The sequence below is a fragment of the Schistocerca americana genome, chromosome 6 (genome assembly GCF_021461395.2).
Source record: "Schistocerca americana isolate TAMUIC-IGC-003095 chromosome 6, iqSchAmer2.1, whole genome shotgun sequence".
In the NCBI taxonomy this organism is placed as follows: domain Eukaryota; kingdom Metazoa; phylum Arthropoda; class Insecta; order Orthoptera; family Acrididae; genus Schistocerca; species Schistocerca americana.
Genome location: NC_060124.1, coordinates 368,414,133 through 368,433,852, shown reverse-complemented (window position 1 = coordinate 368,433,852; position 19,720 = coordinate 368,414,133). Strand labels below are relative to the sequence as shown.

General features: G+C 41.6%; 2 non-coding genes across 2 annotated transcripts; both read left to right on the top strand.

The window, feature by feature from the left end:
- The first annotated feature begins 16,676 nt into the window (after positions 1-16,676).
- Positions 16,677-16,751, top strand: Trnat-ugu. The gene has a single exon. It is a non-coding gene; the product is annotated as a tRNA-Thr (tRNA).
- Positions 16,752-17,084: 333 nt separating this feature from the next.
- Positions 17,085-17,159, top strand: Trnat-ugu. The gene has a single exon. It is a non-coding gene; the product is annotated as a tRNA-Thr (tRNA).
- The last annotated feature ends 2,561 nt before the right edge of the window (positions 17,160-19,720 follow it).

Genomic DNA, 19,720 nt, shown 5'->3' with positions numbered 1-19,720 from the left:
GTCTAAAGCAGAACCAACGGATGTTCTCAATTTTCTTGGGCTAGGGAAAGTGTGTAAGGTTAAACTTTTACCCTGCATTGTAGGATGGCTACAGTATGCCCGTTCTTCCGACAGGTATATAAAAAGTCAATAGGCCAAGGGCTATTGAGAAAACATGACCCCTCATCTCTGTGATCAATAGAATCCAAGATGTGACCGCCAGATAAATCGTATTTTCGGGCGTGGCCTTTTGGAACATATTGGTACCGTGCTGTCTCGTGCACGGACGGATGAAATACTAAAAATCAAATTTTTGTTGCCTCCGGAAGCCGTTTGATACGCAACTTGGAATTGGGATTGGATTACGGGGCGAGTGTTACACAGTTTAATAATATAGATAGCACAGGTTTGTATGTATATGTCTGTGAAGGATATTCCTTTATAAAAGCCGGCTGTGTGGCCGAGCGGTTCTAGGCGCTACAGTCTGGAACGGCGCGAACGCTACGGTAGCAGGTTCGAATCCTGCCTCCGGCATGGATGTGTGTGATGTCCTTAGGTTAGTTAGGTTTAAGTAGTTCTAAGTTCTAGGGGACTGATGACCTCAGAAGTAAAGTCCCACAGTGCTCAGAGACATTTGAACCTTTCTAAAATAGTATGACTCTTTCGTAAATGAAAGCTTTATATTTCTACACGTAAGTGAATATTCACAGTGTATCATTCGCAACTGAGTCATGGTATCGTGAGTGAAGGTGATATTTTGCGCCGGATATATCGCTAAACTGCCTGCTCCACAGCTTCTCCCACGCTTCTTGTGGGAAGGCCATACGCAGCTGCCGTCCTCCTGCCTGGAGATATTCCAGCAGATGTGTGGCGCGATGAGAGGGAAGGAGCAAACGACACCCTAAAACCACAAGGCGCTGCCGACAGAGATGGCTGTTTCCGCTCCGGTAGCTGCCACCTTCTTGTGGCGCTGATGCGTCGGCAGTCAGCTCGTGGGAGCGTCATGGGGCTAAACAGAACATTTTCTAGTGCGTGCTCTGCACACAGTTCGTACTACCGGTTCATTAGACCAATATCAGACCAACTGTGTGATTGGATAGAAAACTTTCTAGTAAACAGAACACAACACGTCATTCTGAACGAAAACAAGTCTTCAGACGTAAAATTAACTTCAGATCAGCTCAGCTGTAGTGTTACAGGACATTACTTTTAGCAAAAATCTATGTAAACGACCTATTAGATGATGTCGGAAATTCCACGAGGTTTCTCGTTGATAATGTTGTTGTGTACAGAGAAGTAGCGACGCTAGAAAACTGAAGCAAAATGCAGGAAGACCTGCAGAGGACCGACGATTGGTGCAGGGAGTGGCAATTGACACTCAACGTAAAGAAATGAATGAACTGCGTATACACGGTGAGAAAGATCCTTTATTGTGTGAATATAAAAAATTGCAGGATTATCACTGGAAGCAGTTACTTCCAAAACAGTCTAAAAGTACGGGTACGGAACGATTTGAAGTGGAACAGCCACATAACATTAATCGTGAGTAAGACAGATGGCAGACAGATTCATTGGAAGAATCCTTACGAAATGTAGTCCATCAACAAAAGAAGTAGAGTGCGAAACACTCGTTCGAATAACACTTCAATATTGCACGTCCGTCCGGGATCCATACCAGATAGGATTGTTAGAGAAGATCCAAAGAAGATCCTTTTGTTACGGCTTCGTTTAGAGAGCGCGAAAGCTTCATGGAGGTGCTCAGCCACGTCCAGTGGCAGACACTGCAAGAGTGTACTGTATCACACTATGGCCTATTGTTAAAATGTCGAGAACGTTCATCACTAGAAGAGTCAACCAATGTATTGCTTTCTCCTTCGTATACATCTCACGAAAAGACCATGAATATAAAATTAGAGAGATTCGACCCCACAATCGTTCTCCCCGCGAACCATACGCGACTGGAAACGGAAAAGGGCGAATTGACACGGCTACACAAGTACCCTCCGCCACATACTGTAAGGTGTCTTTAGGATTATAGGTGTGGATGTGCCGTACATATACTAATAGGTGAAGTTAGATTTTAATTTCCAGTATTTTTTCGAAGAAATCACTTCCGGTTGATAATACGGGTACTGTTACGGTACAGTGTATTTTATAACTCTCGAAAGGCATGAAAGGGAAGAAGTAACTGAGAAGGGAGTGCGACAGAGTTGTAGCCTATCCTCGATATTATTCACTTCGCACGCTGGGCAGGCTGTAAAGGAAACCAAGGATGAAAACTGAAAGGAAAGTAGAGTTCAAAGAGGAGAAATAAAAACTTGGAGGTTTGCCAGAGACAGTGTAATTCTGTCAGAGACAGCAAGTACTTGACGGATCAGTTGTACAAAATCATTAGAGTCTTGAAAATAAATGACAAACGGCTGTTACGTTCTTATCCGAATAATGTACCAAGGTCGTGGCTGACGTGAATGCATTGAAATAACAGCTGTTTACCAATTGTGTATTAAACTCAGTACAGCTACTGGGGACGAATCTCCATTCAACTTGATTACAATTGAAATGTCAATCTTTTACCATACCTAGAAGGTGCTCCTTGTGACAGAGACCATGAAAGTCGAAGTGGCAATGAGAAAGGAGGTGGTGTAGCGACACGGTCGCACGAGCACGAGGCTTGCAGACAGTCCCACGCAGGTCCAGCGAAGGGGGCTCCTCAGGAGTGACTTACGGAGTCTGGTGAAGTCTGGTGAATACAAGGTGAACCCATGCTAACCCAAAACGCTATCCACTGCACGGACTGCAAACCAAAACTCCTACACTAATGGCCATTAAAATTGCTACACCACGAAGATGACGTGCTACAGACGCGAAATTTAACCGACAGGAAGAAGATGGTGTGATATGCAAATGATTAGCTTTTCAGAGCATTCACACAAGGCTGGCACCGGTGGCGACACCTACAACGTGCTGACATGAGGAAAGTTTCCAACCGATTTCTCATACACAAACAGCAGTTGACCGGCGTTGCCTGGAGAAACGTTGTTGTGATGCCTCGCGTAAGGAGGAGAAATGCGTACCATCAAAGGTCGGATTGTAGCCTATCGCGATTGCGGTTTATCGTATCGCGACATTGCTGTCCGCGTTGGTCGAGATCCAATGACTGTTAGCAGAATATGGAATCGGTGGGTTCAGGAGGGTAATACGGAAGGCCATGCTGGATCCCAACGGCCTTGTATCACTAGCAGTCGAGATGACAGGCATCTTAACCGCATGGATCGTGCAGCCACGTCTCGATCATTGAGTCAGCAGATGGGGACATTTGCAAGACAACAACCATCTGCACGAATAGTTCGACGACGTTTGCAGGCCGGCAGACTGGAGTGCTTACCATGCCTAAATCCATTTCATAATCGAAAGGCATGACACCAACCTTCAAGTCCTGACGACATGCAGTGTAATGTGGTTTCTTACAATGCACTTACCCAACAAATCCCACACCGAACTATCTTCTACGACTCACCCACTCTCCCTTCAGGTGCTCTTGCTGTACTCCACGAATCCTGTCTTCTCTACAGATAACTCCTTCGTACTCATGACCAAAACACGCTCACACGGTCGAAAGCTACAGCGACATGTTCCCATCTACTTACAAGTCAAACGATATCGGGATTGGCACATGACAAGCGCTAAATTAAAAGCATCACCTATAAACTCTATAAAATACCGGAAAACATTCCATCGGCTCTCAAGAATAAAAAAGAACCACTCCCTCACATGGCATGCTACACAACAACAGACCGCACGCTGGTGACAACCTCACTAAAGCCAAATACTATCCTTCCTGGAAAACACTTTCACCATTCCTCAAGCCCTCAACTTTGATAACTCGATGCATCATAATATCCATGAATCAACAAAAGCAAATAGCCCACCTGTTGCAGCAAACTTCCAGCACTTAGAAAGCACTTCATGAACAGGGCTAAACACACCAATAACAGCTGAAGACACAAGACAAACACTCGCTAAAAAGCGTCATCCTGCTCCCAGTCACGATAGAATTGCCTGCCACCACCTCAAGAAATATCCCAGGATCTGTCACGAAACCCTGGTCATTCTTTACAATATCATTCTCCACTCAGGTTATTACGCAGAGCAATGGAAAACATTCCAAGTCCTACTCTTTTAAAAGTTTATAAACCACCCTTTTTGAAATCTTCTATCGAACTACACTCCTGGAAATGGAAAAAAGAACACATTGACACCGGTGTGTCAGACCCACCATACTTGCTCCGGACACTGTGAGAGGGCTGTACAAGCAATGATCACACGCACGGCACAGCGGACACACCAGGAACCGCGGTGTTGGCCGTCGAATGGCGCTAGCTGCGCAGCATTTGTGCACCGCCGCCGTCAGTGTCAGCCAGTTTGCCGTGGCATACGGAGCTCCATCGCAGTCTTTAACACTGGTAGCATGCCGCGACAGTGTGGACGTGAACCGTATGTGCAGTTGACGGACTTTGAGCGAGGGCGTATAGTGGGCATGCGGGAGGCCGGGTGGACGTACCGCCGAATTGCTCAACACGTGGGGCGTGAGGTCTCCACAGTACATCGATGTTGTCGCCAGTGGTCGGCGGAAGGTGCACGTGCCCTTCGACCTGGGACCGGACCGCAGCGACGCACGGATGCACGCCAAGACCGTAGGATCCTACGCAGTGCCGTAGGGGACCGCACCGCCACTTCCCAGCAAATTAGGGACACTGTTGCTCCTGGGGTATCGGCGAGGACCATTCGCAACCGACTCCATGAAGCTGGGCTACGGTCCCGCACACCGTTAGGCCGTCTTCCGCTCACGCCCCAACATCGTGCAGCCCGCCTGCAGTGGTGTCGCGACAGGCGTGAATGGAGGGACGAATGGAGACGTGTCGTCTTCAGCGATGAGAGTCGCTTCTCCCTTGGTGCCAATGATGGTCGTATGCGTGTTTGGCGCCGTGCAGGTGAGCGCCACAATCAGGACTGCATACGACCGAGGCACACAGGGCCAACACCCGGCATCATGGTGTGGGGAGCGATCTCCTACACTGGCCGTACACCACTGGTGATCGTCGAGGGGACACTGAATAGTGCACGGTACATCCAAACCGTCATCGAACCCATCGTTCTACCATTCCTAGACCGGCAAGGGAACTTGCTGTTCCAACAGGACAATGCACGTCGGCATGTATCCCGTGCCACCCAACGTGCTCTAGAAGGTGTAAGTCAACTACCCTGGCCAGCAAGATCTCCGGATCTGTCCCCCATTGAGCATGTTTGGGACTGGATGAAGCGTCGTCTCACGCGGTCTGCACGTCCAGCACGAACGCTGGTCCAACTGAGGCGCCAGGTGGAAATGACATGGCAAGCCGTTCCACAGGACTACATCCAGCATCTCTACGATCGTCTCCGTGGGAGAATAGCAGCCTGAATTGCTGCGAAAGGTGGATATACACTGTACTAGTGCCGACATTGTGCATACTCTGTTGCCTGTGTCTATGTGCCTGTGGTTCTGTCAGTGTGATCATGTGATGTATCTGACCTCAGGAATGTGTCAATAAAGTTTCCCCTTCCTGGGACAATGAATTCACGGTGTTCTTATTTCAATTTCCAGGAGTGTATTAGCCTCACGTCAGTTTTGAGCAAAATTCTACGAAACACCACCGAGGAATCCTTCAACACCTTGCAGCGCACACCTACTCATCATGGCTTTCGACTCAACTATTCCACTGACGACGAATTTCTGTACTTAACCTACCTTATCTCGCACCAAGTAAATTAACGAAGGCCGACTTATTTACCTCCCTTCATATTAAAAAGAAGGTATATTATTCGGGATTGCTCTACAATATACAAACAGTTGCACTCCCGATAACTATTCCCTCCTTCAGCACTGTCTTACATACGTTACAGTCAACCATACCTGCCGCTACATCTTCTACCAAACTTCTGTGCATGGTACATTTCCAAACCATACATTTACAAACCACCACCACACACTCACCTTTTGCAATATGCTTGTGACACCTACTCTCACGTACCTCCCTGCAATATGAATCTGCTCGTCGAGTGATGTAATATGTACAGACTCCAAGTAAATCCTCAGAAAATTCGTCAGCACCTTCGATCACATCATTCGACGTCTCTGTAATCTAGATTAACCCCGCCCCCTCCCCCCGTCCATCTATAGCCAATCCATCCCTGTAACTGACACAGCCAAGTACTTAGGACCAATTCTTGACAGAAAATTAGGATGGAAAGCACACTTGCTTACTGTCCAACACGAAGCCCGAAATCAAACGAAATTATGAATGAAAACTACTAACAGTGCGCTCCTCCGTTCTATATCATTTATCCAATTTCCGCACCCACAAATCCATCATCTAACATCCCAACCTGAGCCAACAATGCCTGGATCTCCGCCTCCTCTAAATTCTACAAGTTCCTCGAAATCCTGGAATGACGCGCACTAAGACTCGCCTTCTGCGTCTCCCTAAATTCTCCAACTCACAATGTATACCAACCCATAGCTTCTTCGCTTTCTGCAACGCCTTCAGACACAATACATTAATCGAAAATGCCAGTCCTAGTATACAGTATACTACCCATAGATCACCAATCCAAGTCCCTGCTGCTCTAGGACATCCATATCTTACCTTTCACACACTTTCATGTCTTACCCATCCTCTCCCACAGGAACTTCAATTATCTTCCGCTACCCTGCGATAAAACCTCATATTTAAGAGATTAAGACGAAATACGTCTCTTAATCCGATATTAAATGTAGTTTTACGTGTAAAAATCTCCTTTAAAAAATTCGTATTTTAAAATATCACGCCACAGAATCTTCGTACAAACGGAGGCTAAATTACTCGAAATACCAGAAAACTCCAATAAATAAAGGTATAACTGAGCATATAGCTGAATGTAGAAGCAGTAAAATACAGAGAGCGAAAGGCTTACAACCTGTACAGGAACCAGACGGCAATTATAAGAGTAGAGGGGCATGAAAAGGTGTTGAGAATGGAGTGAGACGGGGCTGTAGCCTAATCCCCATGATATTCAATATGTACAATGAACAAGCTATAACGAAAACCAAAGAAAAATTTGGAGTAGGAATTAAAGTCCAGGGAGACAAATAAAAGATTTTTAAATTTGCCAATGACATTGTAATCCTCTCAGAGACGGCGAAGGATTCATAAGAGTATTGAACGCAATGAACAGTGTTTTGAAGGGGGATGTAGTATGAACAGCAACAGATATTAAAACAAGGTCAATAGAATCTGTTCGAATTAAATCAGGTGATGCTGATGGAATTTTATTAGAAGACAAGACATTTAAATTAGTATATGAGTTTTCTATATGAGCAAAGAAATAACATGATACATAGTAGAGAGGGTATAAAACGTAGACTGGCAATGGCATAAAATCGTTGCTAAAGAAGAGAAATTTATTAACATCGAATATAGGTTTAAGGTTTAGGAAGTCTTCTGTGAAAGTATTTGTACGGAGTGTACCTATGTATGACAGTGACATACTGCCGATAATCAGTTCACGCAAGAAGAGAATTGAAGCTTCTTGAACGTGGTTCTACAAAAAAATGGCCCGGAGCACTATGGGACTTAGCTTCTCAGGTCATCAGTCCCCTAGAACTTAGAACTACTTAAACCTAACTAACCTAAGGACGTCACATACATCCATGCCCGAGGCAGGATTCGAACCTGCGACCTTAGCTGTCGCGCGGTTCCAGCCTGTAGCGTCTAGAACCCCTAGGCCACCCCGGCCGGCCGTGGTTCTACAGAAAAATGCTGAAGATTACATCACCTAACTAATGAGGAGTCAGAGAATAGAATTGGGGAGAAAAGAAATTTATGGCACTGCTTGTCTAAAAGAAGGGATCGGTTGATAAGACATATTCTGAGACATAAAGGGATCACCAACTTAATGATGGAGCCATCTGGAAATGACTGAAAGTATGGCTGTCTGTTACCTTGTTGTTATTTCAGTTCCGAAAGAAAAGGCGGCGAGGCATCGGATAAGACCTCTTTAGACAAATGCTATCCAGAATCACAAGAACATTTAGAAAATATAAAAGCAGATGACAATAAATGATGTCTTTTAAAAAATATATTGTGGACAATTTTTACAGTTATTGAAATTGAAAGTGGTTCATACTGCAGGTAAGACAAACTCACTGATGTTAACGTTATTGCTGCCATGGTATAATGATGATGCTGGTGATGCATGAAAATGATTATGTAATAATATGTAACAATTATTAATTAACAGCAAGAACACAAATTTTACATTTACAGGAAGGCAGCTTACACTGATATCGCAATACATGAATCATTATACCATTCAAACATACACAAGTATGCTGCATTTAGGTCTATGCTAAACAGGGCATTAAAATCCAAAGCGCTTACACAAGAAATTGATAGCATCAAAACAGTTCCAAGATATAATGGATACTCTGAAAACTCAATTGACAAACTATCAAACAAAATACAGGCCAACATCACTAATAGAAGCACTACAAGAAAAACATCTGACACTGCATATATATTCACAAGCATTCCCTATTGAGGCACACCATCCAAAAAATTGCTGACTTATTCTGAAACACCAATATTAAAATTTCTTTCTCCATAAATAACAAACTGGGACCCCACTTTCCTGACACAGTTAACATAAACTCTCCAATAACAGAACAAATGGGAGTATACAAATGACAGTATAACAACTGTCCTGGATTTTACATTGGCAAAACGGGAACAACTTTCCATACATGTTACAAAGAACACTCTGAATCCTTTAGACTTAACCACTTTCACAAATCTGCAATAGCTAACCACATGTACCTTAACAACACAGGCTAAGTGACATCCATAAGAGCTTAACTGTAGTGCACATAGAAAACAATGGTCAAAAGCTTGATCTGCTAGAACAATTAGAAATAATGTTATATAAAGAAAAAGCTTCTGACAATATTTTGAATGAACGTTGTTTGGCAGTCACAATTTTTTCAATAATTTTAAAATTGATTTTTTTCCTCAAAAGCAAGTATTTAATAATGTGACCATTTCACAAGACACAGGCACATTTACCAAACACACAAATATTTTTATTATTTAGGACATCTATGTAAATAATAATGTAACATCTTGTAAACAGTATCTTTGTATTTGTAAAAATGCAGCAGCTTCACAGCCAAAATTCTTTGACTAATTTTAAAATGTGTTCGAAAATGTATTGCGTGAAAATATTTCTGCAGATGGGCTGTTTAATAGGAAATGTGTATTTGTACACAAACATTCTTCAGAACCATACACCTACTACTTACTACAGACAGTAAGTGACTTTTCGATTTGTCATAGTTTTATAAACTTATATTTCATAATTTGGCGTTTTGTAATACAACAATGAAATCTTGCCAGGCCCGGAATTGAACGAAATGTGGGATTGATGCATACGTTCAAAGCACCTGAAGATAGGCCCCCAGACCTCGAAATAATCGTGCATTTTAATAAAAATCACGATTTGTGGTTGAAGGTGGTTGTTCTTTATTATTACGAAAGTAATACAGACACGGAAGAAAACTACAAAAATGGATCAAAGTAAATTAAAATGAATATGATCATGATGGAAATGGAATTATGAGTATGAATATGTGGTACTGTGGAACCACATATAGCAACTAAGAGTCATGGAGTAGGAGGAAAGGAGAGTGAGGAAAATTGAGAGATGGTGTAAGGTGAAACGTTGTGACTAGGGTTGGAAAGACGTGTCTGGTTTCGTACGGTTTCCCTTACATTGGCTCACTGTTTTTCTGGGGTGACTATATATGCCTAAGCGGCGCCGCCGTTCCTGATTTATTCATCTCATTTCGCCTAAACGGCAGGCCCTACTTCTTCTGCTTTACCTGAGCCGACCCGCCCTTTACCTTTTTCCAGTAAAGAACGTCAGCTTTATGAACGGGCAGAAGCGTCATGAGAAGAAATTCGATGGAGCAGCCGTCCAGTTCTGCGCTCCGCATCCTTATTTATGGTGTCGTTCCGCCCAGCTTCCCCGGCGTCTGCATAAATTTGAATAATACCACCTCGGTCCCAAACAAGTCGCGCCGGAGAGGAACGAGTGTCGAAACGAGGACGACAGTTGATTAAGGATCGGCGTCGAAAAAAAGAATTTTGGAAGACGCACGCGAGACTTATAAATGTTCCTTTATTTTCCTACTATCGTCGAACAGGAAATAATAATCATCAATATCTCGCCATTTGACTTGCAAGTGAAAAACGAAACTTTAGTTTATTACTTTTACAGGCCGATGGTAGGATCATCCATTTTAATGTACTGAAATTTGTGGCAAATCCGAGCAACCTGGGAAGAAAAACATGTGTAACGGAAATGGAGGGATAGCTACTTTTTTTTACGTTTGTTACTGTTTCCATTAGCTCTGTTATTTGTATGACGTACCACACTTCATCAGACGTCAACGGCTTTTTTTTTTCTTTTTTTTGTAAAATTAAGTTGAAATGTCCATGCCGATACCATACTCCGCGGACTGCGAGTACATGCACGCGCTAGAAGGGAAGTACCTGTTGCGATTCATCGCTACTCACTTCTGTTTATTACAAAAATTTCAGAAATACGGTAAACATAGGAAAATCATTACGCAAATTTCAAGAGAGAAGTAGTGATGACTGTACGGAATGAATGAGTAGATGATCGCCCATGGTCACTGAACACGTTGTACTAAAAGATTAAGAATAAATGTGAGCTAATAGCCTTTTAATCATCAGTTTACTTAATGAACAAACGCCATAAGTGGCTTATCTAAGATACTCCAAAATCGCATCAGAAAAGGATAAAGGATTTTGGTGCAACTCTTAATGAGCACTTATCGGAATTATCTTTTTGCCTGCAATACTGGTGAACGAACTGACTGCCGAACAGTAACAGATGAAAATGTTTTCTCCTAAGTGACAATATGGTACTGAGTAGACACTGTCAATCAGTGACGAATCAGAGACTGCCTTCTTCAAGAAGGGAATTTTTTCATCTTCGTATATTACTCACTGCGAATTACCTGTAGATGAGTTAAAATTAATGGATAGGCGCCTATTGAAAGTACAAAAGATAAACGACTCAATCATGTGGGTAATGGCTTACTTGAAATTACTAGTGACAAAAAGTCTCTGTACGAAAAGTTTAAAGTCCAATTCAGACCATAACTGTCTATCGGAATCTGTTGTATCCACTGCGTCAGAGGAAGAGAAATCGTGCCACCAGCTCAGTTCCGTGTGTTGATTCGCACTGCAGATGATGGTTCAGATGGCTCTGAGCACCATGGGACTTAACTTCTGAGGTCATCAGTCCCCTATAACTTAGAACTACTTAAACCTAACTAATCTAAGGACATCACACACATCCATGCCCGAGGCAGGATTCGAAACTGCGACCGTAGCGCTCGCGCGGTTCCAGACTGAAGCGCCTAGAACCGCTCGTCCACAGCGGCCGGCTGATTCGCACTGCAGTTTCGAGGTACACTGGTGCGGGTATATAATTAGCAACAAATTATCAATCGTTACTGATTGCTTGATTAAGTTTTGTCATTTTGTGTTCGAAAAAATAAAAAAAAATGATATTAGTGAATCACGCAGTAATGTGCAAGTTTACTAGTAAGCGTGTATTTTCGTCACGTTTATTGTATAATTGGATATAGCTGTATGCGAATTTTATCTTAAATTTTTTTCTTGTGATTTTCGTTACAGTGGCGAAATTGGTTCTTGATCGACCTCTGTTTTCTTTATCAGCTTCTCTGCAATAAACACGGACGAAAGCTATTTTGAGGCTATTATTCGATGCAGTCATCCTCTCCCACAAGTTTCTAATTGGAATATTCAAATAATATCAGTTCATTATGGGACACGTAATGTATCAAAGGTGAGTATTGCAGTCACGGCCTCATTAGCGCGCAATCAGTGTATTGCTACGATACGTGGCTCAGCACCACGACACAACTGCAATGCGACGCGTTGTTACGTACCTCCAACTTGAAAAGACCAACAACATAAGGATAAAATCACTGATAGGCTATAATTAAAAATCTCCGCCAACGTATTTTGAAACACACCGTTTATTTAAGCAAATCTGATACAAAAATATGAGCGTATCTCACTGCATCTGCTCTGCTCAAAATCCACCAAGAATACACAAATTATTCGTATATCTACATCGGCATTTTTTATTACGAAACGCCTCTGCTTTGATGCGGAGTAGCTTTCATGTCACCTATTCGTATGCGCTACGATAGTCACTTTTCAGCCTCAAATACCATTAAAATTGCTACACCAAGAAGAAATGCAGATGATAAACGGGTATTCATGGCCAAATATATTATACTACAACGGACATGTGATTACATTTTCACGCAATTTGGGTGCATAGATCATGAGAAATCAGTACCCAGAACAACCAACCCCGGCCGTAATAACGGCCATGATATGCCTGGGCCTTGAGTAAAACAGAGCTTGGATGGCGTGTACAGGTACAGCTGCCCATGCAGCTTCAACACGATACCACAGTTCATCAAGAGTAGTGACTGGCGTATTCTGACGAGACAGTTGCGCGGCCACCATTGACCAGACGTTTTCAATTGGTGAGAGATGTGGAGAATGTGCTGGCCAGGGCAGAAGTCGAACATTTTCTGTATCCAGAAAGGCCCGTACAGGACCTGCAACATGCGGTCGTGCATTATCTTGCTGAAATGTTGGGTTTCTCCGGGATGGAATGAAGGGTAGAGCTACGGGTCGTAAGACATCTGAAATGTAACGTCCACTGTTCAAAGTGCCGACAATGCGAACAAGAGGTGACCGACACGTGTAACCAATGGCACCTTATACCATCACGCCGAGTGATACGCCAGTATGGCGATCACGAATACACGCTTCCAATGTGTGTTCACCGCGATGTCGCTAAACACGGATGCGACCATCATGATGCTGTAAACAGAACCTGGATTCATCCGAAAAAATCACGTTTTGCCATTCGTGCACCCAGGTTCGTCGTTGAGCACACCATCGCAGGCGCTTCTGTCTGTAAACAGCACAAACCATTTAGAGTGCCACTCTATACAATCCCATTAAGCTACAGGAATAAGGTATTCCAGGAGATATCTAAAATGTTAGAAGACGATATTATTGAACCAGCTACCTCCACATATAACAGCCCACTCCATATTGTACAAAACGAGATGGGAGCATCTGGTTAGTGCTTGATTCCAGACAGATTAACACAATCATAATCACTGAGACAGATCGCCCAGAAAAATTAGAGGAATTGATACAAAACTTCCACGGTGCTAAGATATTTTCATCAATTGATTTACAGAGTAATTTCTGGCAAACAGAATTGGCCCCAGCATGTAGACAATTTACAGCATTTATCGTATTCGGTAGATGTTACCAGTTTAAACGATTGCCATTTGGTTTAAACATATCATCAGCAGCGTTTATAGGGGATTTAATACTATACACAGTGATTATAGAAGAACCCTCTTGGGAACATCACAACGACACATTAAATCAGTTTTTACAGATTATGAAAGAGCATGGGGTCACAGTAAATATAACAAAATCCAAATTTGGAAGGCGAGAGGTCAAATTTCTAGGACACATAATTTCAGAGAAAGTGGTAATGCCCAACCCAGAAAACTAACGGCAATCAAAGAATTCTGTACTCCATATAATAAGAAAACTCTCAGAGGATTTCTAGGTCTCACTGGATTCTATAAAAAATTTATTTGGATCGACTCTCTCGCAACACCACGCCTATGTGCATTGACTGGAAAAAACACTCCATGGGTATGGGATCAACAAGCCAATGAAGAATTTTTAAAAGTGAAAAACGCACTTACAACGGTACCGATTTTAGCACATCCTGATCTAACACAAAATTTTTGTATGGCCACTGATAGCGCGAAAACAGGTTTAGGAGTTGTTTTATTCCAAGAATACGAGCAGACAGGGCTAAGATCATATAGAATAACTGCATTTGCCAGTCGTGTACGCACAAAAAGCGAGAAAAACTATTCAGTCACAGAGCTGGAAGCATTGGCCATTGTATGGGGCTTCCAACGTTTTCGATACTTCCTATTCGGAAGAAAAACAAAAGTATACACTGACCACAAAGCATTAGAATTTCTGTTATCCGTCAAAATAACTCATGGGAGGTTAGCCAGATGGATGTTAATACTACAAGAATTTGACTTCACTATTACACACATACCAGGACCAGCGAATGTATTAGCAGATGCTTTATCACGACGTCCACAGGGTGCATCCAATAACATAGGTATGGAAGCAGCAGAAGACCAGTTTGCGATGTACTATATGAAACAAGTACCTTTCGAAAACTACATTACGACAGCATTGAAAAACATAGGCAAAGAACAGGACAAGGATCCCGAAATACTAGGAATCAAACACAAGTGGAGAAGTAAGGATTTTCTAGACATTCGACAGCACTATCTCGTAAAAAACAATGTTTTATTTTTTAGACGAAATGTTGCAACGAATAAATGGTTAATTTATATCCCAGATGAACTAATTAATAAGTAAATATGGAATACACATTTAAGTAATGGCCACTTTGTACCACAGAAATGCTTTTTAAAAATAAAACAAACAAGGCATTTTCCTAATATGGAAAGACGAATTAGAACAGTATTAGCCAAATGCAAAAATGTATGAGAGCTAAACACGTCACTTTCCAAACCAAACCACCTATTTTTCCAATAATCCCTAAAAAATTAAAACAAATAGCTGCAACAGATTTGATGGGGCCCCTCCCACGCACAAAAATGGACATATTTTCATATTTGTCGTTTTAGAACTTACTTCTAAATATGTTACCTTGACGCCATTAAAACGGGCAACAGGTCTTACTATAAGTAAAACATTTAGACAAGATTTTCTCAGACAAGTAGGTCTAGTGGAACGAATAATTTCGGCTAATGGCCCACAATACAAATCAGTGCAATGGCAGAACACGTTAAAACAACACAAAATAAAACCCATCTACATATCTAAGTACAAACCTACCGTAAATCCAGCAGAACGATCTATGAAGGACATAGGCACTTTATGCCGATTATATGCAGGCAAAAGACACAACACTCGGGATATATACCTTAAAGATTTTCAAGAAGTTATAAATGAAATGCCACATAGCTCTACACTACTACCTCCAGCTACTGTACTTAAAAATATTGAACCCCCAAACATAACCAGCGAAAATGTTAGATTTCCTATTGTACCATGTAGATAGCACAAACAAGTCATAGCAACAGCACTCTCCAACATCAGAAACGCAGCCATTAAAAGAAAAGAAATTGAAGATAGAACAGCAATTAAAAGAACATTCTCAGTAGGCCAGAAAGTATTTGTAAAAACACACCATCTCTCCAGCAAACAGAAACACAAAATACATAAGTTTTACGCTGCATACAAAGGACCTGTCGTAATTAGCCGAATTGCTCACGATAATGCTGTGGAACTAATGAACCCAAAAACAGGCAAAATCTTAGGACTTCACCATGTGAGCCACATCAAAAAGTTTGAAGATTAATTTTATTACTGGTAAATAATCAGCACAATATTTCAAGGTTATGTTGCAGATAAGATCGTCAGGAGAAGAAAGATTGAAGTGAGAGGAAGGTGGGAAAAAGAAAGTAATTTCAATAAAAACAAAACTAACACCAATAGTACCATAGATTAAGGTGAAGGGATAAAACGTAGATAGTCTAACAGCGTGAAATACTAAAATGCTATATACCACAACACTACACAAAAATAAAAACGAATTTGGGGATTCTTGTAGAAGTTAAGACTCAAAATATCTTAGAATTGTAACATGTAAAGGGCGCCGAAATTTGTAAAGCTTTTTAAGAAGGCGTAAAACAATGTAGGTACTAGACATATGTTAAATTTTTATAAGTAAAACTTTTTGTAAGAACCTTTGTAAAAACTCCAGCAAAGACCAGATGCAATGACCCACAAGTTGCAACACGAGAAGTATCAAGAAAGAAAAGGACGTAATTAGCAAAACACTATTCCTACAAGGCAGAAGCGTTGAGAGAAGGGAAAGGACAGCGACCGGTGCAGGGACTGTCAAGCAAACACCGGACTTTCACTGCTCGTAAACCCCGGGACGCCCCAACTCAGCGCAGTGAGCAAAAAATGGCCCGACCAGAAGACTGCTTGGGCAAGCCACCACTGGCAAAAAAAATACGAGCAAAAGTCACAATACTGCTATTAAAAAGCATGCTAATGCACGAAACTGAAGAAAACTTCCACAAAGTAAAAATGACAAGCCCAAACAATTTATCAAACTGTTAATAAGAGGAGAACTTCAAAGCGACTACTTATCAATAAATAATTCAATATCCTGCCCAGAGAAGAACCAAGAATCAAGTAAAAAGCAGAGAAAAAGCAGGACGAACAGAAGTTGAAGATTCGCAAGATTGAAACCAAGAAAAAAGGTGGGTGAAGAATAGACGACATACCTTCCCAAATCCCTAGCCTATGTAGTGGTGTGGACATGTTGGGAATGTGGATCTCATGGGGAGCGTGCAAGGGATAAGTCCCTGCAGACACACTATCCTCTGTGCCCGCGGTGGCCCAGATGGATAGAGCATCTGCCATGTAAGCAGGAGATCCCGGGTTCGAGTCCCGGTCGGGGCACACATTTTCAACATGTCCCCAGTGAAGTTCATCAACGCCTGTTTGCAGCTAAGGTGTCCATTTAATTATCATTTCATTTCTAGCAAAGCTGCATGGTCATCCACGGTAACTGTTCTTTCGGGAACAGATACTACTGTCATCTATAGTTAAAAAATATGGCTTCCTGGCCATTGACCTTCTTGTGCGAACGCACACGCTATGCCCAAACTCGTATGGGACTGGGTAGATTAATCTACCACACCACTACAAATGTAGTGGTGTGGACATGTTGGGAATGTGGATCTCACGGGCAGCGTGCAAGGGATAAGTCCCTGCAGACGCACTATCCTCTGTGCCTGCGGTGGCTCAGATGGATAGAGTGTCTGCCATGTAAGCAGGAGATCCCGGGTTCGAGTCCCGGTCGGGGCACACATTTTCAACATGTCCCCAATGAAGTTCATCAACGCCTTTTTGCAGCCAGGGTGTCCATTTAATTATCATTTCATATTGTAAACTAGTCGTCTGCGAAGTATTACAATGAAAAACGACCGCTTTCAGGGACACATAACGATGACTTTCACGCATACAAACCCAGTAAACCATGAGATTCTGCATTCACAGCTCCATTCCATTATGGGACCTCCACAACAGAAACAGACACTTGCAAAGCCAACATGGACAGACAAACAAAGCTGTACATCAAATACTTGCCCACATCCATCTCGCTCAAGTCCATCACCTTCGTGCAAAAACATTCGCCAACCTCATGCTTAAACATTTATAGGATTGTGTGAATGTGTGAAATCAAATTATGTGATGTAGGAATTGTGCAAAAGAAACCTGTGAAAAACTAAATAAGTTAAGCACACCAGACAGCTAATAAACTACAAAATAACAGTCATTGGCTATGGACTTAAGTAAAACATAGACTATCGATAAAAATAAGTCATTAGTTCTGAAATGGACAGTATATAAGGAACAAAAGTAAGGCATAATAAACACTAAAACTATATGCCACTTATATTCTCCTCGCAAAAATAAAAGAATAACTATATTTTACTTATTTTCTCCTTATAAAAACAAAGAATAAAAAATTATCTTGTTGGATGTTTTCTCCCTTTTTTTAAACATTTATACCATTTGTTAGGATAATATCTCAATACTTGTGTATGTATATTTATTTCTCAAAGCAATTCTTGGAAATAATTCTTATTTGTTAGTGGAACAATGTTGAAATGAGTGTCTAGAAACAAAAACATTTTACTTGTACATGTTAGGAATAGATTTTACTTAATTACTACATTTATAAAAAAAATATTTCTAAGAAAATCGATGTGAAAGACTCCTCACTTTCGATAACAAACTTCTTAAAAAACAAACTTCACACTTAAATAAAGAAAGAAAATAATTAAAAATTAGTAATAATAATAATGATATAAAAATATTCTTCTCTTGTCAATATAAACATATTTTTGAGAATAATGTGGAAGAATATAAAAATATAAATTAGTAATACAAACTAGCATAGAACCAGAATAACGTGGCTGAACAGTAGGCAACAAAATTTAGATAAAGGAATAATTTTTGACTGACTTAGACAACGATTCAATCATTGTCTAACTTCAGTGGAAAAATTAAGTTCGAAGGGTGGTGATATGTAAGGTGTCAGGCAAATCTAACACCTTCCATGAAAACCCTGACATGATAAGCAAATCCAGTAGTATGGCACATAGCTCCGAATAAATTGTGACATTAAATTAACCAAAGTAATACGAGTAACGAGTGAGCAAATGGAATACCACAGACTAACACAAGAATGCCTAAATGCATGACATACCTTCCCACCGTGAGACAGACGCAGTTCCGAGGGGAGAAACGAGAACAGAAGCCGAGAGCAGAACCGTGTTAAGCTAGAAGGCCCTACGATAAGGGACGGACACCCACGTCGCCAGCTAACACTAGGACCACCCCCCAGCCGATGTTAAAAGCTAGAGCCCTCCAGAAGAACAGTATAGATCTTACGATAACACAAAAAGGGCCACACCAGCCGCAAGTTTTAGCGTGAGACTTTTTCGCGTCTCTGTTACGTTGCAAACGTTAAAAACATTGCCCCACCACGAAAAGGAACCACCAGGACCACCCCCCAGCCCATGTTAAAAGATAGAGCCCTCCAGAAGAACAGTATAGATCTTACGATAACACTAAAAAGGCCACACTAGCTGCAAGTTTTAACGTGAGACTTTTTCGCGTCTCTGTTGCCTTGCAAACTTTAAAAACATTGCCCCACCACGAAAAGTATAACGTTTCTCATTGGATAGACAGGATTTTTGGAGGCGGAGCTTAAGGTAAACATTGAGACCCTGATTGGTCAGATGAAAACACAGCCAGATAGGTCTTTTAAACCAACTTCGGTAAATTGTAGTTACGAGAAGTTAGAGTTGAGTTGCTTCCGAGACGGCGAGCTGGATGGAGTTGCGTCGCCCGACGCCCCCTGATGCTGCCTAACCAACGACAAGGTAATGAACGCACGCGATGCCGCATAACAGCGCATAAAGCTTCACTCAGAACTGCAGAAGTCTCATCTGTTACATCCCCTTTTCACGTAATACTAGTGTCGATCGTCAATTAAATCTCATGGTATTCACTTTTACTACGTAAATTAAAATCTGAAACGCGAAGATTTTTCTGTTATATAATTATTGAGAACCCACATCAGCCACTGTCATTTACAACAAGTTAGATAAGTAATTAAAGATAATTGAGGATCACTGTAGACCATTTTGATAGTTTTCTCTTTTGTGAAACTTAATGTAAACCTAAATTATAGATGTGATATGGCATAGGTCATCCTTCGATCCATTGTAGAACTTGGAAACCCACTCAGGGAATATTCGTTCACATTTTTTCTTGAACGCAGATGGTTTTTATCATCCTGTACTAAAATATTTCCTTTTATTAATAGTGCAATTATAAACAATGTTTTGTGAGTA